The following is a 27,305-nucleotide window of genomic DNA, read 5'->3' on the forward strand; positions in this document are numbered from 1 at the left end:
GGGGGCAAGGTAAGCCCTGCCCCACATAATCTATCACAAGACACGGTGCACACGCACTATTTGAATGGAAATGCCCATCAACTTTGGGGGCTCAGCCCCTCAAACATTTTATGGGGAGAGACAAAGGGACCTTGGCCTCTAGGAGTTGGCTCCTGTGTCCACATTAATAAGGGTAGAGACCCAGATGACCTGCACCCCGGCACAGGTTGTGGATGTTGTTGTTGTTTAGTCGTTTAGTCGTGTCCGACTCTTCATGACCCCATGGACCAGAGCACGCCAGGCACTCCTGTCTTCCACTGTATCCCGCAGTTTGGTCAGGCTCATGCTGGTAGCTGCAGTTCTCGAACTTTGAGGCTGCAGTTCTCGAACTTTGAGGCTGTGGATGCTGCCAGGTCAACTCCCAAGTGGAACTTAAAAGAAATGTGTGCTGGGTGCTGTGCTTCAATTTCCCTGCTGCCATGCTTACAAAAATCAGTATACAGGGTATCAGTACCATGAATGTCCACACAATATTTATGTCACAAGGTTTATATCCTGCTTAATTTAAAATGCCACACACACACACACACACACACACACACACACAATGGTTTACATAAAACAGTATAAAACATTCATAAGAAAATACTGAAAAATCCAGCAGATTATTCTGAGCATGATCCTATAGTCGTGTGGTATAGTGGCAAAGGTGTTGAACTACCTTCCTGGGAGACCAGGGCTCGAATCTCCACTTTGCCATGAAACTCATGGGGTGACCTTGGGCCAGTCACTGCCTCTCAGCCTAATCTAGGCTTGTTGCAGGGATTAAAAGCAATAAATAAGCTTGCATATATAAATCAGCCCTACTTTTCCATTGCATGTGCAGGAAATAACCGCTACACAGTTCATTCTATACCATCACACCCCTGCCAGCTGCCAGCTCTGCTAAAGCACACCTGGGCTGCCTTCTCCTCCCCTGCACTGAGCAGAAGAGGGAGAGAGATCATGGATGGAGTCTGGGTGCCTTCTAGCAGCTGATCCATGCCACCAGGAAGCCAGCTGGCTGTTTTCCCTTCCTGGGATGACTAACATCATAATCATGAAGATGTCAAACAGACTTTGGAAAGAGTCCAGTTGGGTTCAGAGAACAACCACTAGCACATACCTCTCTAGTTTCAAACAACAACAACCTTCCCTACTGAGAGAAGGTTCTGCAAAAGTTCCTTTTCTCTTAAATTTTAAAAGAAACAGCATCAATACCTGTTTCCAGTTCCCCCCGTCCTACTCCCAACAGCAATAAGCCACTGTGCTGCAGAAAGCTTTCCAGCTGTGTAACCCCACAGGCAGGACGGTAGGCCCAGCCATGGATAGGTTTCGGCTGCTGGCATGCAGGTTGATGTGCGTCCATAGGAGTCCCTTTAGTGCAACGCCATAATTCAATATCTAACTCTCGAAATATGTCAGCGCAAATGAATTCAGTATGCCGGCACTGCCTCATGAGGTCTCTTCTAAAATATACATATGCCAAAATAAATGAGGTAGTCCCTGAAGATAGCTCAAGAACCCGTTTTGTTTTGTTTTTTGTTTTAAACAGACTGGCTCATTTTGTCAGAATGACTTGGGGATGAGTCAGCATCATAGCAAAAAACGCAGAACAGACAGGAGCATCTCTGGCTGAAGGAATCTGGACAGGACATCTCACCATCTGATCTTAATAGAATTGAAGGTTCGTAAAGGAAACAATCCCTGAACTACACCAGTTCCAACAACACATCCACTGCCATCGTTCTTCCAACTGCTTTCTGGACCCTTTAAGTATTAGGATCCTTCTACCTGCCATCATCTTCTTTTGTAGGACACTTTGACATTAATCTAGGACAGAGGCAGTCAACACTATCACTTCCAGATGTTGTGGACCACAAATTCTTTTAGGTGATGGGGTGTCTGTACTAGCCAATCTGCCCGAGTCTTTGTCTGTTTTGCCACAAGTGATGCAATTCTTACCTGGTGGTGACTGAAATCTGTTGTATCCAAACAGGACTGAGATGAGTGTGAGCTCTCTTACACTTGCGCAGGAGAAACTGGTTCTTCACCTAGCAAGGATTTTGAAAAAAGGACGAGACATTGCCCCCTCTTCATGCTGGCACATTTCCTCAATTTATGGAGTAAATTAGCAGAGAGACTTCTTACTACACTAGGATAGTTTGAAAATGGCAGAGTTTCTACATAGGGATTCACAAGATAAGCAGGGAAATCATGTGAGGCCCTGTGATTCAGGCCTGTGGTACAAGGGCCACCAGCTTGTGGAAGCTCCAATGAAGATGGTTGTTTGGCTCTTCGAGCATATGGTTACCGTAGTATGACAGATTCAGGATTTCAAGGGACACCACTCTTCGTTGTGCAAAGGCTGTTGAAAAAACAGATGACCACTTCCCCTGTAGTTGTATGAAAACCTTCTGCAGCCACAGAGGGAGCTGGTTGTCACAGTGGTTCTCAGTTAGCTAACTATCACGAATCCTCGGTTTGTCAAAAGCCAAGCTGTGGACCTCCTACTTTTGAAAATTTTGTTATCTCTTTAGTAGTTTTTGTTATGTGAATGATGCCACAGACCCCCCCCCCGGGTGGGTTATGCAAACCCCCTGGGGTCTGCCAACCACAGTTGGGAACCACTGGTCTATAACATTCGGACAGATAACAAGCCAAGGGTTAGCCTGGTCGCACAAACATAGTGAAACTTCATAGATGAGGAGTGAGGAACCTTTTCAGCCCGAGGGTCATATTGTTTTGTGGGCAACTTTCTGGAGGACATGTACCAATGGTGGGTGGGACAGAAATGGGTGTGGCACACGCTCCAACCTCTGTCCAGCCCAGCAAGTGGTATTAGCACAGTTCAAGGAAACATTCCAGCCAAGTAAAATCACCAGAGTGCGGAATACAGCCACTGAGCGGTGCGGTCTAGGAAGACATAAATTGAGCAGGGTCCTGAGGATCACATTCAGACCTGCCATAGATAGGGCACATATACCTATCTTCTTATGTAGTTTGAGCAACCAACTAGAGCATTTTCAGCTTATAATTTTATGAGCCTAAGAAGAACTCTGCTGGATCAGACCAACAGCTTATTTAGCCAACATCCAAGTTCGCACAATGGCCAAGCAGACACTTCCAGGAAGCCCACAAACAAAGCATGAAGGTCATAGCCTTCTCTATTCAGCCCCAGCAGAACACTGCTTCTGAACCTGCCTGTTACTCCTGTCAGTAGTCTTAGCTTCCATGCTGAAATATACTCAGAGTCGCAAAGTGATTTCATGCTCTTTATTCAGCTCATAGTGGTGAGGAGGAATGAATAAATGTCCCCTCACAGTATCTGCTTTATATACATTATTTACACAATGGGCTGCACATGATTGGCTAATTCTGGAATTCTACTGTAAGCCAATCAGGTTGTGGATTCACTTCTATCTGGAGCAGGATTGGGTGGTTCCTGCCAACCAATCATACTGCTGCATTGTTCTAGGACCAATCAGACTGCTGCATTCTGAATCCTATTGTTCTAGGACCAATCAGACTGCTGCCTTTTGGATCCTATTGTTCTAGGACCAATCAGACTGCTACAGTTTGGATCCTATTCAACTCAGTACATAACACCCCTCCCCTCTAAGTTCCAGTCCTGCCCGGGAGGTCGCATTCATAGTCCTCAAGGTATGCCGGCGGCCTACGTGTGCGTTGTGGCCTGGGGTGTTCCCTGGTCCGGGCTCCGGGTTCTGGCTCGTGTTCCAAGGATGCTGGCTGTGATGCGGCTGTTTGGTCTGGTGCAACCGGCTCGCTCAGTCGTGGTTCTGGTTCCGGTGTCCTTTCGGCCTCACGGGTCCTCTCTGTATTTACTGATTCTGCCTCTCCTGCTGGCCCCTCCTGCTCTATGGGCCTCACTGCCCCGCTGTTCCCTTGGGACTCCTCTGACCTGTCCTCCTCCTGGTTTTCTCCCGGGAATCGTCGCCGTATCTGGTCGCAGTGGCGGCGCCAGCATTGCCCCCCATCCGTTAGCACCTCGTACGACACGGGGCCAGTGACCCTGGTGATTGTGGCGGGTACCCATGCTGGGCCTGCCCCAAAATTCTTTGCGTACACTGGGTCCTGGGCCTCGAAGGTCCGGGGGTTCCTGCCTTCCCCCACCACTACCTCATCCTGAGCTCTATCGGGGTGAAGGCGGTCCAATCTGATTGCAAGGCGCCGACCCATTAGTAGTTCAGCGGGGCTCCGGCCAGTCGTTGAGCTGGGGGTGCTGTGCTGTGCTAGAAGGAATGTGGCAAGGCGGTACTCCCAGTCCCCTTGCGTCATGCGGCGAAGGGTGTCCTTGGTGGTCCGCACCATGCGTTCTGCTTGGCCATTGGTGGCAGGGTGGAACGGCGCCGAACGGATGTGGCGGATGGCGTTCTGCGCTGTGAAGGTTTGGAATTCTCCTGACGTAAATGCAGTCCCGTTGTCTGAGACGAGAGTGTCAGGGAGCCCGTGGGTTGCAAACAGCCTGCGTAGTACCCGGATGGCTGCGGACGTGGAAGTGGACGGTACCAGTGCGACTTCCAGCCATTTGGTGTAGGAGTCCACCACTATGAAGAATGTTTTCCCCTGAAAGGGGCCAGCGAAATCCACATGCAGGCGTGACCATGGTGCTCGGGCGGACTCCCAGGACTGGACTGGGGCCCTTGGGGGATCTGGGCGGGATTCTTGGCAGGCCTGGCAGTGTTTGACCCAGGCCTCTATCTCTCCATCGATCCCCGGCCACCACACATAACTCCTGGCAAGGGCCTTCATTCTTACTACCCCTGGATGTGTCTCGTGTAGGGCTGTGAGGACCCTTTTGCAGAGGGGCTGGGGAACAACGACTCTGCTTCCCCATAACAGGCACCCCTTGTGGGCCGACAGTTCATGTTTGCGGGTTGTGTAGCCGGCGAATTCTGGCCCGGGGCTGCTGCTGGGCCATCCCCTCCACACCCAGTCCAGGACCCGGGAGATGACCCTATCTTTCTTGGAATGGTGTGCAACTTCTTGTGCCTGAATGGGGCGGTCGGGAAGCAGCTCCAGGCTCATAACCTCTTGTGCAGGTGCTGGGTCAGGGCCTGTTTCCGGTAGTGGTAGCCTGCTGAGGGCGTCCGCATGGCCCATCGCCTTCCCAGGTCGGTGAATCAGTGCATACTGGTAGCTGGCAAGGAAAATTGACCACCTGAGGACGCGAGGAGACAGCACTTGGGGGGTCTGCTTTTCGGGGGCAAACAAGCCAAGCAACGGCTTGTGGTCAGTCACCACGGTGAAGGGCCGCCCGTACAAGAAATCATGGAATTTTTTTACTCCCTTTACGATTGCCAGACCCTCCTTGTCGATTTGCGAGTAGTTCCGCTCGGTTGTGTTGAGTGTCTGGGAAAAGTACGCCACCGGTACCTCTCTTCCATCCGGGAGTTGGTGCCCCAGGACAGCTCCAATGCCATAGGGTGAGGCGTCGCATGCTAGCACCACCGGCAGCCTCTCGTCGAAGTGTGCCAAGACCGAGTTTGAGACAAGCAAGTCCTTGACTGCCTGGAATGCGGCCTCCTGGCGCTGGCCCCACACCCAAGGGGCCCGCTTGTCCAGGAGTCTGTGTAGGGGCTCCGCTACCGCCGCCTTGTGGGGAAGGAAGGAATGGTAAAAGTTCAATAGTCCCAAGAAGGCCTGAAGTTCAGTCTTGCTCTTGGGCGCTGGGGCATCACAAATGGCCCGTACCTTGTCCCCAGTCGGGTGGACCCCTTCTGCGTCCACCATAAATCCCAGAAAGTCCACCTGAGGCACTCCTAGTAGACATTTTTCCCGCTTCACCTTGAGACCCGCCGTCTGGAAACGGTGCAGAACGGTGCGGAGGCGGTCCTCAAACTCCTCTGGTGTGGGGCCGGCAATCAACACATCATCGAAGAAGGGGGTGACGCCAGGAATCCCTTTAAGGAGAGAGTCCATTATATTCTGGAATATGCCTGGTGCCACGCTGACACCGAATTGCAGCCGCTTTACCCTGAACGCTCCTCTGTGCGTCACAATCGTCTGTGCCTCTGCTGTGGCCTCATCTACTGGCAGCTGTTGATATGCTTGGGCCAAGTCCAGCTTGCCAAAAATTTTCGACCCAGCCAGGGTGGCAAGGACATGGCTGACCACTGGCACTGGGTATGCGTGGGCCGTGAGGGCCTTGTTTATGGTACATTTGTAGTCTGCGCAGATGCGGACCGAACCATTAGGCTTGACGGGTGTGACGATTGGGGTTTCCCAGGGAGCATTAGGCACCGGCTCCAGCACTCCTTGCTCTACGAGTCGGTCCAATTCCTCGTCTATACGGGGTTTCAAGGCGAACGGGACCCGGCGGGCCTTGAGCCTGACCGGTCGTACTGCGGGGTCAAGCTGTAGCGCAATGGGGGGGCCCGTATACTGTCCCAATTTCCCATCGAAAACCCCTGGAAATTCCTTGCATATGGCGTCCACGTCCACTTGTAAGCTAGTGTGGTTCACCCCGGTGACAGCTAGCCCCAGTGGTCCAAACCATGCCAATCCCAGTAAGCTAATGTAGGGGCCCTTGACCACAAGCAAGTCCAGTTGCCGCATCCGCCCTCGGTATTGCACCCTGAAGGTCCCCACCCCCATTGTGGGGACCTTACGTTTCTGGAAGTCCCGGAGGGTGAATGGGGCCGGCCTGAGTTTGGGACCCCCAGTGGGACACAGTTTCCTTAAGGTCCTTGCCGAGATTATGGATAGAGTTGAACCCGTGTCAAGCTCCATGCGGCATGGGGCCCCCTCTATCTGTACCTCTACATAAATTTTCTCTACGTTGGGGTGGGGCAACTGGTATACCTGGAAGTCCGTGAGCTCCGTCGAGTTGCCTTGGTGCGTTGGGCCCCGGGACCTGGGGCTCTTGGATTGGTCATCTGATGCCTGGTGTCGGGTGGGCCGAGCCCGACACACCCGGGCGATGTGTCCCGATTTTCTGCACTGCCTGCACTCTGCGTTGCGGAAACGGCAGGTCCTCCTCTCGTGACTCTCCCCGCAGCTTGCGCAGTTCCCTCCTTCTCGTCGAGGCAGCTGTGGTCTGTGCGCTGCTTGAGTGCGCTGCTGTACTCGGTGCACCTCCTCCCTGTCGGATCCTGAGTCGTCGGTGAGGTCTTCATGGTGGACCCTCGGTTGGGATGGCAGGCTCGGCCGTGCCTCTTGGGTCGACCTCTCGGCAGCTTCTGTTGCCAGGGCCTCCTCCAGAGCGACCTGGAACGTTAGGTCCTTCTTAGCGTAGAGGCGTCGTTGCAGCTTCTCATCCTTCAGGCCACCGACGAGGCGGTCACGAAGCATGTTCTCCAGCTCTGAGAAGTTGCAGAACCGGGCGGCTTGGCGGAGAGAGGTCACAAACCCAGTTATGGTTTCCCCAGGGGCTTGCCGCTTTGCGTAGAAGGCATTTCGACGAGCCACCACTGAGGGCTGCGGCGAAAAGTGCCCCTTCAGCTGTTCCATTATTGTTTTGTATGGAACAGTAGCGACGTCTTCAGGCGCAAGGAGAGCCCGGGCGATTTCAAACGTCTCCTCTCCGCAGACGCTGAAGAATATCGCCCTCTTCTTGGCGTCTTCTTCGTCGGTGACCCCTTTGGCTTCTAGGAGGAAGGTGAAACGGGAGGCGTACGCTTCCCAGTCTCCAGATGCTGGGTTGAATGGCGAGAAGCTGCTGTTGGCTGCCATTCTGAGTTCCTTGTGCCCCGGAGCTGAAGCCTGGATACACGGTGCGAGGCAGCGGTGCGGCAGTTGGCGGTGCTGCGGTGCTGTGTGTGGCAGTCAGCTCAGCGGGATCCCACCTTCGTCGCCAGTGAAATATACTCAGAGTCGCAAAGTGATTTCATGCTCTTTATTCAGCTCATAGTGGTGAGGAGGAATGAATAAATGTCCCCTCACAGTATCTGCTTTATATACATTATTTACACAATGGGCTGCACATGATTGGCTAATTCTGGAATTCTACTGTAAGCCAATCAGGTTGTGGATTCACTTCTATCTGGAGCAGGATTGGGTGGTTCCTGCCAACCAATCATACTGCTGCATTGTTCTAGGACCAATCAGACTGCTGCATTCTGAATCCTATTGTTCTAGGACCAATCAGACTGCTGCCTTTTGGATCCTATTGTTCTAGGACCAATCAGACTGCTACAGTTTGGATCCTATTCAACTCAGTACATAACACATCCAAGTTCGCACAATGGCCAAGCAGACACTTCCAGGAAGCCCACAAACAAAGCATGAAGGTCATAGCCTTCTCTATTCAGCCCCAGCAGAACACTGCTTCTGAACCTGCCTGTTACTCCTGTCAGTAGTCTTAGCTTCCATGCATTGGTCTAATCCATTTTTAAAGCCCTATAAATTAAAGGTGATCAGCACTTCTTGTGACAGCAAATTCCATACGTAAATGAAATATGCGTTGCATGAAGAAAGTAGTGAATGGCTTTCTGCAAAGTTTGTGGCCTGTGAACAGGGCAGATGGAGGCAGGAATTCCTTGCTAATTCACTCGTACAAGTATGTGTACATGAGCAAAACCAGGATTTTTGTTGTTGTTGACAGTCTTCTGAACTTTATGACCTTAAATTGCTGAGCTCCATCCTCCATTACCAGTCTCCATCCTGATAAACTACTGCATACGGTTTACACAACAATGGCTCCTTTCATTTTAAGCTGCCAACCCATGAATGGATTGTCAGTAGCTTGCCAGATAAACAAGAGGATTCACCATCCCTTCAGAATGTGTGTAGAGAGGGAGAAAGAACGACAGAATAAGATATTAATAAGCCTTTGAGGAAGTTTTGTGTTTGTCAGATACAGAATCACAAGATTGAACGTTTGATAAAGAAACCCTCTTTCTTCAGTAAAAGCTGAACAGTTCATTATCAGCATTTTCTCATATGACGACTCTTTTTACACAAGTAGAGGTCAGCCAATATGGAGGACAAATGGTATTTTTTCAAGTGATCCTAAACTGATGTTTTAAAAAAGAAAAGAAACCCACTTGCTTTAAAAAACTGATAAAATCAAATTCCCAGAATAATATTTCTGTTTCAGGTTGTTGTAATATCAGTCAAATTAACAGATGTGGCTAAAAATGTTTAATTCCTTTCTGCAGAATATGGAAGGGGGCAGGATATCCTTATATCATATCATATTGCTACAAAATTTAAAATCCCGACTCAATGGTTGAATACAGAAGATTCAATTCTAATTTTAATTCAAAGTTATAGTAAAATGCTTATTGGAAGCTTCTGTCCATGTACCCAAGTGATTCCTCCACCAAGGTTTACCTGGGCATTCAGAATTTTATACTTCAAGTTGGCAATGCAGATAAAGAAACAGGGTTTTCTAATGGAGGCAGCTTCCACACTCAGCTGTCTACTGTCAACAACTAACTTAGTAAGGCAAATGCAGCTCATTAGTGGCACCTGTGCAGGTCACCTGGCTCTCCCTGTTGCGCCATTTTGTCTCCTCCTGCCTCTTTCTGAGGGGAGCAGCAATGTTACCACAAGGTGACAACAGCACCTGGAAAATTTGAAACAGCTACAGTCCTGCTTTGATTCCTCAGTAGTCAGGAGTAGACTATGGAAAAATGATGAAGCCCTCGAGTTTCTCAGTAGTACAGAGATGCTTGGACAAACAAGGTGACTCCAAGCAGGGGAGTAGGAAGCCGGGGGGGGGCAGACTGCCCCGGGTGCAATCATTGAGGGGAATGACAGTTGGCGCGCCGCCCGCCCGTGACTCCCAAGCCTACCCCAAGCCTTCAGGGTAAGGGGGAGGAGCTGCATCACTTTGCCAGTGGCATTCCCTCCTTCCCCCTTCATTTTGACAGCTTGGTTTGGGAGTCGCGGGTGGGCGGCGCACCAAATGTCCACCATGGATGGCTCGCTCCGCCCCCGGCTGCAGGGTGCATGTGCTGCTCCGGGCACCCTAGCAGCTATCCCACACCTGGGAGGGCACCCTCCGTGCCACGCCACCCTCGGGAGCGCACCCGCCCTGGGCAGCGCAGGCATATGTTCCGCTGCTGACTCCAAGGGTGTTTCCGTTCTTAATTGCTCCTCTGGGAGGATTGTTCACGTCTTCCTGACAGGTAGGGATGTTGGAAAATTCCAACAAAAATAGAAACAGGAGCAGAAATTGTTGGTGCTTGCTCATTTGGCCTGTGTCCAGAACATAAATCAACCCAATGAATATAAGTGGAATTTGCTGCCGTTGAGCCTACAAATGATATGCAATTAAATACATTTCCTCTCCATTTGTGTTGTGCTTCCTTTGCGCTGTAGTGAATGGAGTGAAATGACGTAATGGCAAGGTAATTTCTGTAATTAACTACATAAGCCACACAGTGGACAGTGAGATGAATAACATGCTTTGGGGTGGAAGATGAAATGCAGCGGAACAGAAATACAGCTGCAGGTAGCATCTACAAGGTGGGATGGAAAATAGTGCCTTCTTACATCCCTACTGGCAGTGCCCAAGGCCTCAAACAATAACTGCTCTCAACACAGGCTACAGCAAAGCAAACTCAACTTTCATTGGATGAGGAGGAAGAGACATCCTGGAGTTTGGATGCAGGCCATCAGGATCCAAGTTCAACTCACCCTCCGTGGGAACCTTTGGGCTCTTTAAATAAAAGCCAAGCCTTGCAGCCATTGGGCATCCTCTAACAAAGCCCAAATTCCAAAACACTGAGGAACAAAATCCAAATGGTCTCCCAAAGTCCAACATAAACAAAACATCTCACAGTTTTGGCTCAGGGTACACAATGCACATGGCATTGCTCTCTGCTGCCGGAGGACAAGGAAGGAAGGAAGAAGCTGCCAGCAGAGAGGAGAGAGAATGTGAGCTGTGTCTCCATTATAAACAGCAGCCTGTTTGAGTGCAAGCAGATTTCCCAGGAAGACGACTCCGCTTTTCTGGGAATGAGGAGGGTTGTGTTGTGAGAACATGAAGGAATTGAATGCTGAAAGTAATCAAATCAGCTGTTGAGATGCAGGGCAAGCTTCTTGTCTTTGCCTTCCTTTTCTGAATGTGAGGATTGATCGGAGGTGGGGAACATCAGCCTGAGGGCCACATTGCTTCTGGGCAACCTTCCTAGGACCACATCATGGCAGTGGTCAACAGGGCCAGAGGCAGAAGTGAGCAAAGCAACAAGTTTTTATAGAGTAAACTCGCTTATACACACACTCATGCCTCTTGCTTGTCTGGATGGAGGGCTGCATTATCAGAGATCAAGGAAGAAGAAGAGTTTGGATTTGATATCCCGCTTTATCACCACCCGAAGGAGTCTCAAAGCGGCTAACATTCTCCTTTCCCTTCCTCCCCCACAACAAACACTCTGTGAGGTGAGTGGGGCTGAGAGACTTCAGAGAAGTGTGACTGGCCCAAGGTCACACAGCAGCTGCATGTGGAGGAGCAGGGAAGTGAACCCGGTTCACCAGATTACGAGTCCACCGCTCTTAACCACTACACCACGCTGGCTCTCACACTGGGAACGCAAAACAGGGCCGGGGTGTGTGTGTCCTGGGAGAGTAGGGCCACACAGTGAGGCCTTGAAAGCCATATTTGCCCCCCACTCCACACCCTGGCCAGTCTGAGGCTCCCCATCCCTGCAGCAGAAGCTGTTTGCTCTTAGTTTTGTCCATATGTGCACAGGAAGATATTAGCTTCTTTCCACCATTAAAACACCAAACATGAATACCAGTTGCTAAAGAGAGGCTAAAACACACCCTATTTAACTGGGGAATGTATGACAAAGCCTGAGAAACATAGATGCTGAATTTAAAAAATGTTGAATTGCTTTTTAAACACACACAGAAACACTCTCATTTTCTATCCACTTTGCAGAAGAGCAAGCACATTTCCCAGCAAGTGTTTGGTTACTTATATGCTTGAGTAATAGAAGGTAAAGAGTTTTGATATACATATGAGAAATTTGTTTCCCATACAGACACCGTCTCAATCTGTCACCTAGATATGAATTTAATTTGCAACACAGATGTGCTACCATCATCTCTCATATGGTAAATCAGGCAGCAAGGAGCAAAGAATTATCAACCAACGCCCAAGGATGCTTGCTAGAGTCCGTTTAGGTTGTAAACGAAGTGAAGAGTTTTTAGTTGCCTAATCATCTGCCTCTTAATCATTGACAGATAGATGTGCCTTTTAATTTGGGCAGCAATTCATTTAAAGCTTTTTTTTGGCTGTTATCATAAATGAAATGACAGGTATATATAGCTTATCATTGGAGGTATGATTGCAAAAGTTTGCTATTCATCATACATATATTTGTTTAAAAACTTTTTAATATATAAACTGAACACATCTGTTTAAAATAATGCACTGTATAGCACTTATATCCTTATCCCAAAAAATATAAAAATATTACACACACACACACACACACACACTTACCAATGTAAAATTCCAGCACCCACTAGTCATGAGCTGTTCCTATGAACTCCTGTAAAAGGATGTGCTGTTAGATTACTAACCAATATATATTGCTCATGTGATCTTACAATGTTAATTAGGCACCTCACCCCATTTCACAGAAATCCCATGCATTCTGCAAAGACTTACAGTGGCAGCAATAACTAATAATCCATGCACATATATCTTAATACAGTGTAATAACCACAATGAGAAGTGTGGCATAATTTCCTGTAAGACTATACCTTCAGATTCTTACATAAAAAATATCCATTCCATGTCCTCATTAAGTCCATTAGGTGCTCCTGTATTTAATCTATACATCCACCTGAACACCTTCATTTTTTATTTCCTGGGGTCACATACTTTCTCAATGCACCATTTAAAAAACAACAACAACTCCTAATATAACTTTTGTGTTCTTCTGTCTTGATCTTAATCTTTCTTGTTTTGACTATTTTTGGAATGCTTTTAAAAAACATTTTAGTACTGATGTGTTTGTTGCCCTGGAGGAAGGGTGAAAAATAATGATGATGATGATGATGATGTTAAGTGTTTGTGTGGCATATCATATACTGGTACATACTGCAGAGGGAAGCAGACAAAGGTTGCTTGTCTTTTGCACAGTAAATTCAAGATGAGATTTGAACCCATGACTTTCTTGTTCAGACTCATCGGCATAATACTGCCCAATGCTGATACAGTGGTACCTCTGGTTATGTACTTAATTCGTTCCGGAGGTCCGTTCTTAACCTGAAACTGTTCTTAACCTGAAGCACCACTTTAGCTAATGGGGCCTCCCACTGCTGCTGTGCCGCCATGCGATTTCTGTTCTCATCCTAAAGCAAAGTTCTTAACCCGAGGTACTATTTCTGGGTTAGTGGAGTCTGTAACCTGGAGCATATGTAACCTGAAGCGTTTGTAACCCAAGGTACCACTGTAAAGTAAATAGAGCCTTAATAGGCTTACTGATCCCACAGAATATAAAATGCAGAGCAAATGAGGCTCCAGCTAGGGCTGAAAATGCTTAAAACAGGCTTTCAAGTTACACTGGCTTTTTCAGGTTTAGGATAAAAAAAAATCAAAACAAATTATACAAGTTCAGTGTATGCACAGGCTGATATTGTTAATTCAACAAAGGAAAGTCTAAGCAGGAACTATGTTAATCAGGTGATTACTTGGCAATGACATTATGGGTACTTTCCACTAGGTGCTTCGTGCCTGTACCAATACATATGCAGTTGTCATGCTTGCTGGAGCAGGAATAATGGATTCCCAGCAGCTTCAGTGAGCAGAGTTCCAGGAGGCGGTGATTTCACGACAATGGCAGTGCTTACTGAGAAAAGGCCTGCGTCTGGAATAACATGGAGTCACCAAGGGCAAAGAAGCAAAGGGCTCCTGTATTTTTAAGATGCCCTTCTCAGGCAGGGGTAAGAAAAAACATGCCAGCTGAAATCTCCTCTTCGAGAAATATTAGTACCAGAGAACCCAATGTGAAGAGGTAACTATTGTCAAATGTGATGATTTCATTACTCTTCCTGTTTTCGCTTTTAAGAATATGAAAGCTGTTATCCCCTAACATTTCCCCTAGGCTTAAAATATCCAGTTTCTCTGCCCTTACTACATCTAATGTACTTTGGAGACCCATCAATATCATCTTAGCTCTCCACTGCATCCTTCCTACATCCCATTATTGGCAAACCTACTAAAATGTGGTGCTCAGAACCAGACACATTATCAGTATCCAAGAATGCTCCGAGAGGCAGGAACTTGCACCTCATTCAGGTTCTCCAAAATGCTTTTCCCTTAAGAAAGTTAGAGAGATCAGTTTCCTGCTTGGGGGTCTACAAGTTATGTAACAAATTGAAATAGCATTTGCTTCACATGTTCCCAGGTTGAATTCATTCTGAGTTAGAAATGGATGCCTCTCTACATCAAAGTGGCCTATATATTAAGTTGAACCTTACACCTATACCACCACCTGCTAGTCTTCCTCGTATGAATTCATCTGGGTCTCTACAATTTCCACAGTATTTTCCAGCCTTGCTCCTAAGCATTTTAGCAGCAATATCTCCGCAAATTTCTCAAAAGCCTCTCTGCAATGAAGTGGGTCATCTTTCTTTCTTTCTTTCTTTCTTTCTTTCTTTCTTTCTTTCTTTCTTTCTTTCTTTCTTCTTCTACTACTTGATATACTCTGCAGCTGCAGTCAAAAGTAATAAAGGGTTATTTCCTTTTCTGCTAAATATTGAAAAAGTAGACATTAAGGATTGGCCTTCACTGTGCAATGATCCCCTCCTCCTCCTAATAATACACCAGTTATTGGATCTCTGTTTCTGAAACTCTTCCTGTGACTCACCAGCCTGCACTCCTAACTTAGTCCTGCACTGGTCCTTCATCCATCCCCACTGACCACTCCAAACTGCTAGTGGTGGAGACTACAAGGCCAACAGAGCAGTTTGCATGATGGCGGCTGTGTGGAAAACATCCTCTCTACCCCTGCACTACATAAACAATAAGCATGTGCTTTCCCATTTCATTTGCTTTCTTCACCTCCAGAGCATAAGGAGGTGGGCTGGGCTGGGCTAGGGGCTGGAGAGACCCAGTTTAAAATCCCCACTCAGCCATGCAGTGAGGCTCTCCAGCACCTGCTGCGGGGTGTTGAGGGGCAGGGTGAACCGCCCACAGGGGTGGGGCAAACTGTCCAGCGGCGCATTCGCTGCACCCATATGGACAGTGTGCACGCGCCCTCGGCCACCCTACAGTGAATGTAGCCCTCAGCCGGCCATTTTGTCACACCCCCAGGATGACACCCGGGGCAGACCGCCCCCCTCCTATGCCCCTGCAACAATGAACCTTCCTGGGGTCAGTCACCATCTGTCTCTCAGCCTCCTCTACCTTACAGGGTTGTTGTGACAGTAAGTTAGGGAGAGAGGAGAACCATGTGCACCTCTCTGAGTTTGCTGGAGGAAAGGCAGGATATAAATGTAAACAAGAAATAAGCTCTCTGGGATAAAATAGGCAGGTAGTCCTGATTTACTTGTTTATTACTATGGGGTTTTGATTTACGATTTCAACCCTAAAGTGATGGACTACAGAAAAGCAGCATTTGGAGAGGGAAATGGCTCAGTGGCAGAAAACAGAAGGTCCTGGATCTAAATCCCACCCAATGAAGTACTTTAGACTCTGAACATATGCTCTCCTCCATAGAGGGTAGTGTAAACGAATTAACTCATCAACCCTGCCATATGAAAATCCCTTGCAGTTTATTGCAGTGCCTGGAGATAGACAGTCAGGTTGTGTATCCACAGGAGTGACCAGAGGAAGAATGATCTCTGGAAGGAGCACAGAGAGAAGAAATGCCATGGTGCATCTGCAGCAGCACCACCAGATGCCTTCATCTGTGTGATGGCCTGGGATTCCGATTCGGAGGATGAAACAGAGGAATCCCAGCCTGCACAGGAGTCCCCGCCTCCAGGGCCGGCTGAACTGGGGCAAGGCCTAGATGCTGAAGAGCCTGCACCTGTGGCAGTGCATCAGGAGCTGGCCCCAGGTGAAGCCCTTCTGGCCCCAGAGGGGCTTGATGACTCAGTGGCCACAGGTGAGCCTCCTCCAGGGCCCAGTAACCCTTCGGCCTCTCCTGATCTGCAGAGGCTTAGGGCAGAGAGGCGAAGGGAACTGGTTGCCCCCAGGAGGAGTGCTCGCCTTAAGGCCAGAGGAGGCGGGGCTCCTGGGGACCGGGACCGCCCCTGGCCTTAGAAGAGGATAAAAGCCCAGTCAGCCCGGCCCCAGGTTGCGGGAGCAACGTCGTTGTTGGCTTCGGACCTTCCTGTGTTCCTGATCCCTGCTCGGCTTCCTGTTCCTGACTATCCGGTACTCCTGTTCCCTGCTCGGCCTCCTGTTCCCGACCATCCGGTGTTCCTGTTCCCTGCACAGCCTCCTGTTCCAGCGTTCCTGTTCCCCGCCCGGCTCTCTGCCTCGGACCTTGCCCCTCTTCGTGTGGACTCTGCTACACCCAAGGTACCTTACCCCCGGGACCAGCACAGTTTGCTCCCGCCACACCCGCACTTCCCCTTCGTAGGGGTGCGTTCGGGAAGAGCCAGAGGCCATGGCTGAACAGGCGGCTGCACTGGTGGCTTTGGCCCAGGAGAACCAGGCCTTGACTCACACCGTGCAGCAGCTCAGCGACGCGGTTGTGGCACTTCAGCAATGCTTGGAAGCCCTACCGGCTCCTGGGGCCGATGCCCCGGCTCCGGGCAAGTACCCAGTGGCTTTGCCTGAGAAATTTGATGGAGCCCCGGCCAGCTTTCCCATGTTCCTGGCCCAGGCCAAGCTGTATATTCAGGGGCGAGCCCGGAACTTTCCTGACGACCGCACCAAGGTGCACTTTTTGATTAGTTTGTTAAAGGACCAGGCGGCCAAGTGGGCGTTGCCGCTACTCAGGCAAGACTCCCCCTTGCTGGCAGACTATACGGGGTTTTGCAATCGTTTGGAGGCCGCGTTCGGCAACCCCCAGAAAGAGAGTCAAGCCAACCGGGCGATTCGGCGTTTGAAACAGGGCAAGTCCACGGTGGCCACATATACCACGGAGTTTCGGCTGTTGGCACAGGACTTGACCTGGAATGACTCGGCACTGCGGGACCAGTATCTCGAAGGGCTTTCGGACGAGGTACTGGACCAGTTGGCCACAATGGAACGCCCCACCACGCTGGACACTCTCATTCAACGGAGTCTACAAATAGACGACCGGTTGGAGGATCGTCGTCAGGCCCGGGGTCGCCGACACTTCCAGTTCACGGCACCAGCTTTTTCCGGCAGCGCCACGGTCACAACTGATTTAACGGAGGAGCCTATGCAGCTCGGGGCAGTGCGGCCACGCCTTTCCCCCGCAGAGAAGGCGCGGCGTCGGGAGGGAAATCTCTGTCTTTACTGTGGCGGAAGTGGACACTTCGCTCTGTCCTGCCCTGAGAAACGCCAGCCGCAGGGAAACCGCCAACCCCAGTAGCTGATGGCCCTAGCTACCGGGGGTCCCAAACCGTACAGAATGGGCCCGCACCAATGGACTTGCAACATCTTATGGTTTCAGTACGTTTATACCCTCCAGGTGGGCCCTGGATCCTCACCCATGCTTTGGTAGATTCAGGGGCAACCCGCTCCTATATGGACGCTGCTTTTGCCGCCCATCATCAGGTGCCACTTCGGAACAAGCCAGTACCGGTCCAGGTGGAAGCGATTGACGGACGACTTCTGCGTTCAGGTGCCGTTACTCAGGAGACCCAGCCCCTGGTCCTGTGTCTCCAGCAGCACCGGGAGTTGCGAACTTTGGACATTGCCTCTATGCCCCGCTTCCCCCTGGTGCTCGGGATGGACTGGCTGGAAGCCCACAACGTTCAGATTGACTGGGTCAAACGGACCGTGCACTTCCCAGACCCATGTTCCCATGCTCAGTCCGGAACGCTGGCGGCCGCGCCCTCAGAGGAGGCAGCACCCACGCTCCCAGCCGTGTACCAGGACTACCAGGACGTGTTCGAGGAACGGGGGGCAGACCAGCTGCCGCCACATCGGCCTTTTGACTGCGGCATAGACCTCCAACCCGGAGCGCCTTTACCAGTGAGTCGCTTATATTCCCTAACAGAGCCAGAGCGCGAGGCTTTGCAGGACTTCTTGCGCAAGAACCTGGAGCGTGGGTTCATTAGGCCTTCCACCTCGCCTACCGCGGCACCAGTGCTTTTCGTTAAGAAGAAATGTGGGGAACTCCGCCCTTGCCATGATTACCGAGCCCTGAACAAAATTACCGTCCCAGACCGGTACCCCTTGCCCCTTATCTCGGAGCTGCTGGAGCGGGTGCAAGGGGCACAGGTGTTCACCAAGCTGGACCTCCGGGGGGCCTACAACTTGATTCGGATCCGAGCCGGGGATGAGTGGAAGACAGCGTTTGGGACCCGGTACGGGCAGTTCGAATATTTGGTTATGCCTTTCGGTTTGTGCAACGCGCCTGCTGTGTTTCAACGCTACATCAACCACGTGTTTCAGGACTTGTTAGACAAGTACGTGGTGGTGTATTTGGATGACATACTGATTTACTCCCGTGACCCGGCTTGCCATGAGGGACATGTCCGGACCGTGCTGCAGCGCTTGCGTGAGCACCGTTTGTATGCAAAGCTCAGCAAGTGCGAGTTCCATCAGCGGACTGTGGACTTCCTTGGTCACCGGCTCTCTCCAGATGGGGTGCAAATGGACCCGGGGAAGGTGACAGCGGTTCAAGAATGGGCGGCACCCCGGAACCGCAAGGACCTGCAGCGTTTCCTGGGGTTCGCCAATTACTACCGGACCTTCATCGCTGATTATGCTCATCGCACCACCCCGTTGACCCGGCTACTGCGCCCAAAGACGCCGTTTTCCTGGGACAAGGAGGCAGAGGAGGCGTTTCAGGGGTTGAAGGCCTGTTTCCAGAGGGCACCAATCTTACAACATCCTGACCCCTCTCGACCCTTTGTGGTGGAGACCGACGCTTCCAGTACGGCTCTCGGTGCCGTCTTGTCTCAACAGATTGGTCCTGAAGCGCCACTCTTACCCTGTGCCTTCTATTCTCGCCAGCTCCTACCAGCGGAGCGTAACTATACTGTGTGGGAGCGGGAACTACTGGCCATCAAGGTAGCCTTTGAGGTCTGGCGCCACCATCTTGAGGGGGCACGACATCCGGTGGAGGTGAGAACCGACCACCGGAACCTGGAGTACCTCCAGACCACCCGCAAGCTGAACCAAAGACAGATCCGGTGGGCGTTGTTCTTTTCCCGGTTCCAGTTCCGGATCCACTACATCCCTAGCTCTCAGAATCAGAAGGCGGATGCCCTGTCCCGGAAACCTGAAGACAACACAGACACGGTACAGCAAGCAGAACCCACCACGATCCTACCTCCGGCTGCATTCCTGGCCACCCAGGAGGCGCAGCCACTGCAGGTTCGGGTGCGGGAACAGCAGCGGGTCGACGCTTGGGCCCAGGAACGACTCCGGGAGCTGGCTGAAGGGTCCAGCCCACAGTATCCGGGGCTGGTCCTGCATCAGGGCCTTCTGCTGCACCACGGTCGTCTGTACATCCCGCCAGGGCCACTACGGCTGGAGGTTCTCCGGATGGCCCATGATGCCCCAGCAGCGGGGCACTTTGGACGGTATCGGACCACCCATCTGGTCAGTCGAGAGTTTTGGTGGCCCCGTCTGAAGGCTGACGTGGCTCGCTACGTTGCTGGTTGTGATGTCTGCCGGTGCGCCAAGGGACCTACCGGGCGACCCCCCGGCCTACTTCAGCCATTGCCAGTTCCACCGCGCCCTTGGCACACGGTTTCGTTGGACTTTGTAGTGGACTTACCCTCGTCTCGTGGCTGTACCTGCCTTCTGGTTTTCTCCGACCATTTCACCAAGATGGTGCACTGCGCTCCCTGTCCATCTGTACCCACAGCCAAGGAAACTGCTCAGCTGTACCTTCAGCATGTCTTCCGCCTGCATGGCCTACCTGAGCGCGTGGTGTCCGACCGGGGCGTTCAGTTCACATCCCGGTTCTGGCGAGCACTACACCAGACCCTCGGGACGGAGGTCTGCCTCTCGTCAGCCTACCACCCACAGACCGATGGCCAGACGGAACGGGCGAACGCGGTGCTGGAGCAGTACCTCCGGTGTTACTGCAGCTACCAGCAGGATGACTGGGTCGACCACCTGGCATTGGCGGAGTTCGCCTACAATAACGCGGTGAATGCGTCCACCCAGCAGACCCCGTTCCAGGCCAGTTATGGTTATCATCCACGGCTGTTTCCAGAGGTGCTGCCGGCATCCGCGGTCCCGGCGGTGACGGAGTGGCTTCAAGAGCTCCAGTCCCAGCAACAGCTTTTGGTGGAGCAACTGCACCAGGCCAAGGAAGCGTACAAAGCCCAGGCCGACCGCCACCGCCAGGTGGGGCCGGAACTTCGCGTCGGTGACCTGGTTTGGCTCTCCACTCGCCACCTCCACCCCTCTCGACCTTCGCGGAAGTTGGACGCCCGCTTCACCGGCCCGTTCCCTATCGTAGACCAAATCTCTCCTGTGGCATTCCGTCTCCGGTTACCCGCAACCCTGAAGGTTCACCCGGTCTTCCACAGGTCCCTTTTGAGTCCGGTGGCCCCACCCGACGAGTTCCACCCGAACCGTCCCCGACCGCAGCCAGTGTTGGTTCGGGGAGAGCCTGAGTACGAGGTGGAACGCATCCTGGACTCCCGATACCGCAGGGGAAAGCTGCAGTATCTCATTGACTGGAAGGGGTACGGACCGGAGGACCGTTCCTGGGAACCAGCGGCCAATGTCCACGCACCTGCCTGCCTCCGAGAGTTCCATGCGACGTACCCCGGCAAGCCGGGTCCGGACCCTCGGTTGAGGGGGGGGCCTGGGAGGGGGGATGGTGTGATGGCCTGGGATTCCGATTCGGAGGATGAAACAGAGGAATCCCAGCCTGCACAGGAGTCCCCGCCTCCAGGGCCGGCTGAACTGGGGCAAGGCCTAGATGCTGAAGAGCCTGCACCTGTGGCAGTGCATCAGGAGCTGGCCCCAGGTGAAGCCCTTCTGGCCCCAGAGGGGCTTGATGACTCAGTGGCCACAGGTGAGCCTCCTCCAGGGCCCAGTAACCCTTCGGCCTCTCCTGATCTGCAGAGGCTTAGGGCAGAGAGGCGAAGGGAACTGGTTGCCCCCAGGAGGAGTGCTCGCCTTAAGGCCAGAGGAGGCGGGGCTCCTGGGGACCGGGACCGCCCCTGGCCTTAGAAGAGGATAAAAGCCCAGTCAGCCCGGCCCCAGGTTGCGGGAGCAACGTCGTTGTTGGCTTCGGACCTTCCTGTGTTCCTGATCCCTGCTCGGCTTCCTGTTCCTGACTATCCGGTACTCCTGTTCCCTGCTCGGCCTCCTGTTCCCGACCATCCGGTGTTCCTGTTCCCTGCACAGCCTCCTGTTCCAGCGTTCCTGTTCCCCGCCCGGCTCTCTGCCTCGGACCTTGCCCCTCTTCGTGTGGACTCTGCTACACCCAAGGTACCTTACCCCCGGGACCAGCACAATCTGCCCCACCTGCAATACAGCATGTCTCTTTCGTATTGGTCTCTACAGCCGCTGTAACTCTTCAGCACGTCAGCAGTAAATCACACTGTGCAAGTTGGAGTTAACTCTTTATTGGCAAAAACATGATTGATACAGGAGTGTCAGGCCTAATGAGCACAGTAATTCATCTTCGGTAGGTCTTGCTCCCGTGAAGCAGTTGCTGAGACTGAAAGTCCCCACCCTCCTCTTCAGGGTTTTGCCCAAGCAATCAGAGACTGCATCTGGGCACAACCAACCTCCTCCCTTTTCATGTCTCTTCTGGTTCTGGGAGACCATTCCTCTGCAACCAACCAGTGTATAATGCAACGGTTTGACTTTACCTCCAAAGGTGCACTCTTCGATTGTCTCCTGAGACAAGACGGATGCCAAAAACCACTTCAAAATGTGGTGTCTGCGGATCTTTTGCTTCGTTCTGCTGGGAAGGGCCCTGGACTTCTGCCATAAGGTCCAGTCCTGGTGGCCCCACTGTCCCTGCCATCTCCAGTGAAAGGATCTCAGGTGGTAGAGGCGGGAAAGGCATGATGGAGACATGACTGTACAAGACTCGATGGACCCAATGCCAGTGGGGTGATGGACTCAGTTGAAGGCAGTGTCAAAGATTCATATTCCTGCGGGTGTCAAGAGACGTTCAGGGAAAACAGGAAAGTGAACTCATCCATTCAAAGAGGTCAACTTTGATATGCATTGCAAAAACTAAAAATCCAGCTGAAGCGGGGGGGGGGGGGGACCCTAAAAAGTGACGGGTGGGGGAAAATAACATGAGGCGTTTCACACAGGGGATCTCAATCAATTTATACCAAAGACTGAGCAAATAAATTAGCAGTTCCTTGTCTGATAAAGTAAATATGCCCCAAGAACACTGCTGATTGTAGCAAAATCATCTGGATGGGCTGGTAATCCAATGCAGATGTGGAATTGTGCGAGAGGAACCCCAGCCTTTCCAAAAACTCCCCCGGTATTCTCATGACAATGATTAGCTGGAGTATTGTTGTTGGCCTGGACCAGACAGCAGACAGCCGAGCTCAGCTTCAGATTGGAAAAGCAAAATACAGGCCTGTTTCATTAAAAGAAGATTTATTGGTGTTAGCGGGTTTTTCTTACAGAGCTTGTTTTCGTGAGATGTGCTGCGTACAGTGCTGGTTCCTGCGTGCGCACAGTGGGAAGCAAAAATAAGAGGCAGAAGCTGAAAACAGCAAGGAAGTATCACACTATAATGTTGCACAGGCCCTACAGAGCAGTGAAAAGCTTCTAGCACCACCCTCCGCGCCGTGGAGCACGTGGTACAGTCACCCATCAAAATGTCTTGTGCCACCTTTAAGACTAACAGGTCGATTTCCCCATATGCTTTCATGGATGACAGCCACGAAAAGCCACCATATCATTTTATGTCAGAATGTCCCTTTTTGGTTTTGCTACAGCAGCCTAACATGGCTGCCCTTCAGGAATTTGCCACCCTCAAACTGTGTGTCCCACTTTGGCCTCCTCTAGCCAACCACTTTGTTTGGCACTCATCCTGACTTGCTAATGCAAAGCTTATACAGTGCTTACATTATACCTGGTCTTTATTGAGCCTTTCTTCTAATTGGTTTATGTGGTGGTTATAGGACAATGAGCATTCAGCCTGATATGCTGACAAGTAATTTAGGGGTCTTCCTGTGAATCGCTTGTCTGCCCCGAACTGCGAAAAGTCAGGTGTTGTTGTTATTTTTTAAGTGGATTTGTTGCACTAGGGTGAAAGGGAACTTTAATCCACTTTAAACATGAAAATGTAAAGTTCTGCTCTGTGCATGAATCTCTCCCACAGAATACTGACAATCTGGAGGCATTCTTTACTCTAACTTCTCAACAAGAACACAAAAAGAAACTGGGGGGTGAGGGAATCTACCCCAGTATGTGTAATACTACCTTCCTCCTACTCCTGTATCTGGAAAATTTCTCTGCCCCTCTTTGGCAGCTGTACAGACCTTGCATCCTGAACATGTCCATTGTTAACCATTTACTAAAACCCTGAAGCAGAGCAATCGCACACAGTACTGCACATCAAAACAGATTCCAGATATCTCTGGGTGCTACAGTAAATTCTGCACATGCTTCATACCTTGCAAAGATTAGATTTATTCTTGGGGGGGGGGTGTTCTTTGGAAGGAGGGGGGAGTTGCCTAGGGTTGACATATTTCAAACTGAAAATCTGGAGAGAAAAGTTGTTGAGGTTCTTTTTTTTGTTTTGCAAAATCACTCCCGGGCGTATGGCAACCCTTGCCCAACCTAGCATTTTCCTGGATTTTAACAATTGGATGCATATTGTAACTTAGTCAGGGCACTCCAGGTGCTTTTAATTGCTACTTTGGCAGCATCTTTAAAATATCCCTCCATGGGGCAAGAAACAAAGGTGCCTTGTTTGTTCACCGCAACATCTGTAGGTTGTGGGATTATCCCAGCTCCTGTTAGTCATGCTAGTTTATTGGCAAAAAGTCTCTCCTAGAATAAATGAAAGGTACTGAGTAATGACAGGTGGGATAAGGTTTTGAAACCCTGTGCATTTTTTCCATCACACCCTGGATTCCGTCTTTTTTATCCCTCTTTGAAGTGGTTTGTCTGCAACTCAATTACAGAACAGAACAAACACAGTTCCTACAGGATTTACAGTGAAAACGTTTAGGAGATAGCTACACCGTTAAAGGCACCGGGAGCATATGCTTGAACGTTTCTATTAACCATCCAGTAGGTGGTGCTATTGCAAAACCTTTACTCCACTGGAATAATTCCCCACATTTAAAGGGAACCAACCAAGACAGAATGGAAATAGGATGTAAGCTCCAACTTTTGCTCAAGGGTTATCTGAGAGAGAGACACTATCCTTGTTTGCACATAACGCTAAGCCACATTTTAGTGGCTTAGGGGTGCATGTGTATTGAAGGTTTGCTGATGCTTGTGCATATAGCACTAAGCGACAGGTTTGGCGTTCTATGCAATCTCAGCCGCTGGAGTGGCAATAAGGTGGCAGCTCTCCATGTTTTTGTAAAATCTCGAGTCCTTTTTGCATGATCAGTGGGATACTGGATCAATGGGAGGGGGAGGGCTCCACCTCCAACAATCACATGCCAATTGGCTACACAGCATGGCGCCTACACATACACAGTCTAAATAATCAATGAATGTGGCAGGGGCTGAGATCCTGTTCCTACCACTCACCACCATGCCTGACCAATCGGACATAGCGTGTCATTCTAAAAATGCTCAGTCTCAGCAAAACACACAACAGAGAGAATTGCTTGTGTTGTCTCTTCCACTGAATGGTGCATCAACTATAATATTTTAATTGGCATTTCGGAACTTGCAAAGGCCCTTTAAAAGTACAGTTGGTGTTTACTTGCTTGCCTTATCTATGCTCGTCTTGCATATTTTGTAAAGCTAAATGTTAATATACCATTATATATAGTCCATCTTCTCTAAACAGTTATAAAGCTGAGCTATGCTATTTATGTTCTCCTTAATCGTAGTTTAGAAAAAGTTCATATAAACATGACTCCCTGACCTAGAATGAAGAGAAAGACAAATATCTAAGTGAATAATCATGAGGTTACACCCAGTGTTAGTTCTATACAGAATAGATCCTCTGAACAGAACCTAAATTAGCCATACCCATTAATTCCAATGGGTCTGCTCTAAATAGTACCAGCTACCATGTTAAGCACACAAAATAGGGCACAATTCAAGCTGTAACTTGAGCTCAGAATCATCTGACATCATATGATGCCAGGTGATTGACAGATGGGCACCAGTGGGTGGTCCAATTCCCCATCCCATGTCATGTTTGAATGGGTGAGACAAGAACAAGTATCTTCACTGAATAGCTTGCGGCCTTTCCGGATAACAGGAAAATTATTCTTTGTTATCAATAGCTTTATCTATGCTGGCCTCAGTCCAAGCCTAGTCAATCTGATATGCCACTCCCATGAACAGGATGGATGGGTGTCTGCTTTGCTGCAAGGGAAGCATGAATGAAATTGGAATGAAAAGGGGGAAGAAATTAGTTTCTGTACTGGAGAGGGGGAAGCACACAGTGGCCAAAAGACACCCGGCAGCTCTCTCGTAATGCTGTAAGGGGCTTTGTGGTGGTGCTGGTGAAAGTCTTGGAAGCGATGGTTGCAGTGATCCTAATTTACAGAGGACAAGTCCAGCAGGAAAGCAATATGAATGGGCCAAGTGTTTATGAGATTTCAGAAAGGGTAAAGGGAACCCTGACCATTAGGTCCAGTCGCGGACAACTCTGGGGTTGCGGCGCTCATCTCGCTTTATTGCCCGAGGGAGCTGGCATTTGTCCGCAGACAGCTTCCAGGTCATATGGCCAGCATGACTAAGCCGCTTCTGGCGAACCAGAGCAGCGCACAGAAACACCATTTACCTTCCCGCCGGAGCGGTACCTATTTATCTAATTGCACTTTGATGTGCTTTCGAACTGCTAGGTTGGCAGAAGCAGGGACCAAGCAATGGGAGCTCACCCCGTCGCAGGGATTCGAAACACCAACCTTCTGATCAGCAAGCCCTAGGCTCTGTGGTTTAACCCACAGTGCCACCCGCATCCCTTTTATGAGATTTCAGAGAACTCTATAAAAAGAAGAAAAGAAGCCTGGCTTGAAAACTAGCGCTGTTGCATTGCTACTTATGATACAGAACTGCATGTCCTCTGCTGCATCAAGGTCATAGAATCACAGAATTGTAGAGCTGGAAGGGAATCAAAGGATCATCTAGTCCTGCAATGCAGGAATCCGTGATAGATGGCCACTCAACATCTGTTTAAAGACCTCCAATGAAGGAGAGCCTGCCACTTTCCAAGGGAGCCTGTTCCATTGACTACCGCCTCCCACCATCAGATAGACCATAAATGCATACAAAAAAGAAGATCATATTGGAACGCTGAAACTGGCTTGTCAGTAAGGATGGGTGACTCTGTTTCTCATTTTTTACAACCTGAAGTTCTGTTATCCACATTTCTACATCAGTTTGCAATATTTTAAAAAGTCTTTGGGAAAATTCATCAACATTTTAGCACGGATTTATCCTAATGTACAAATCTTTCTATGCATTTTGGCCTGATATAATGTCATGTTCACTAGATGTGGATTTTGTTGCCTGCTGTACCCTAGTAAATGCAATTTTTTGCACACATTACCTGGCTAGAGAACTGTATCGCAAAATTCAGAGAGGTGTGAATGGTGAAGGATGGCCGTGTTTTGGATTGCAGATTATTTGGGGAAGTGCAAATCAGTTCACCTTTACTGTACATGCAAATTGAATTGTGTTTCTCCTGCATCCCTACCTGCAGGTCTTCTGTCTCCAGCAGGTGTGAGCAGTATGCTCTCCATGGTCAATAGGAGGCAGAAGGTCTCCACGACTGAATGTTGTGCTTGGGGGTCACCCTGTTTTCATAGACAAGCCATGCTGCCTTCAGCGAATGAGTCTGCCTTTATCAGAGCAGAGACCAAAAGATCCATTCTCTTGACAAATGGATCTTTTCTCTCTCACCCCTTTTTGTGAGTTGTAGTTGGGGCCTGTTTGTTACTGTGCCACTACTTGCCACATCAACTTGGACTTGGGGCTTTGTCATGAGCCTGCAGTTTCCCCAGCGAGACAGTCAGTGTGGTGTAATGGAGTGTCAGACTAGGACCTGGGAGACCAGGGTTCAAATCCCCACATGGCCATGAAGCTTATTGGGTGACCTTGGGCCAGTCACTGTCTCTTA

General features: G+C 50.2%; 1 long non-coding RNA gene across 1 annotated transcript; it reads right to left on the reverse strand.

Annotated features, from left to right (window-relative positions):
* Positions 1-1,979: 1,979 nt before the first annotated feature.
* LOC308459236 lies at positions 1,980-26,970 on the reverse strand. The gene is made up of 3 exons (XR_013977934.1): positions 26,883-26,970; positions 12,440-12,488; positions 1,980-2,072 (listed from the first exon to the last, which is right to left on the reverse strand). It is a non-coding gene; the product is annotated as an uncharacterized lncRNA (long non-coding RNA).
* Between the last annotated feature and the right edge of the window lie 335 nt (positions 26,971-27,305).

The sequence above is a fragment of the Podarcis pityusensis genome (assembly GCF_964106645.2).
Source record: "Podarcis pityusensis genome assembly, chromosome: 12".
Taxonomy (NCBI): Eukaryota; Metazoa; Chordata; class Lepidosauria; order Squamata; family Lacertidae; genus Podarcis; species Podarcis pityusensis.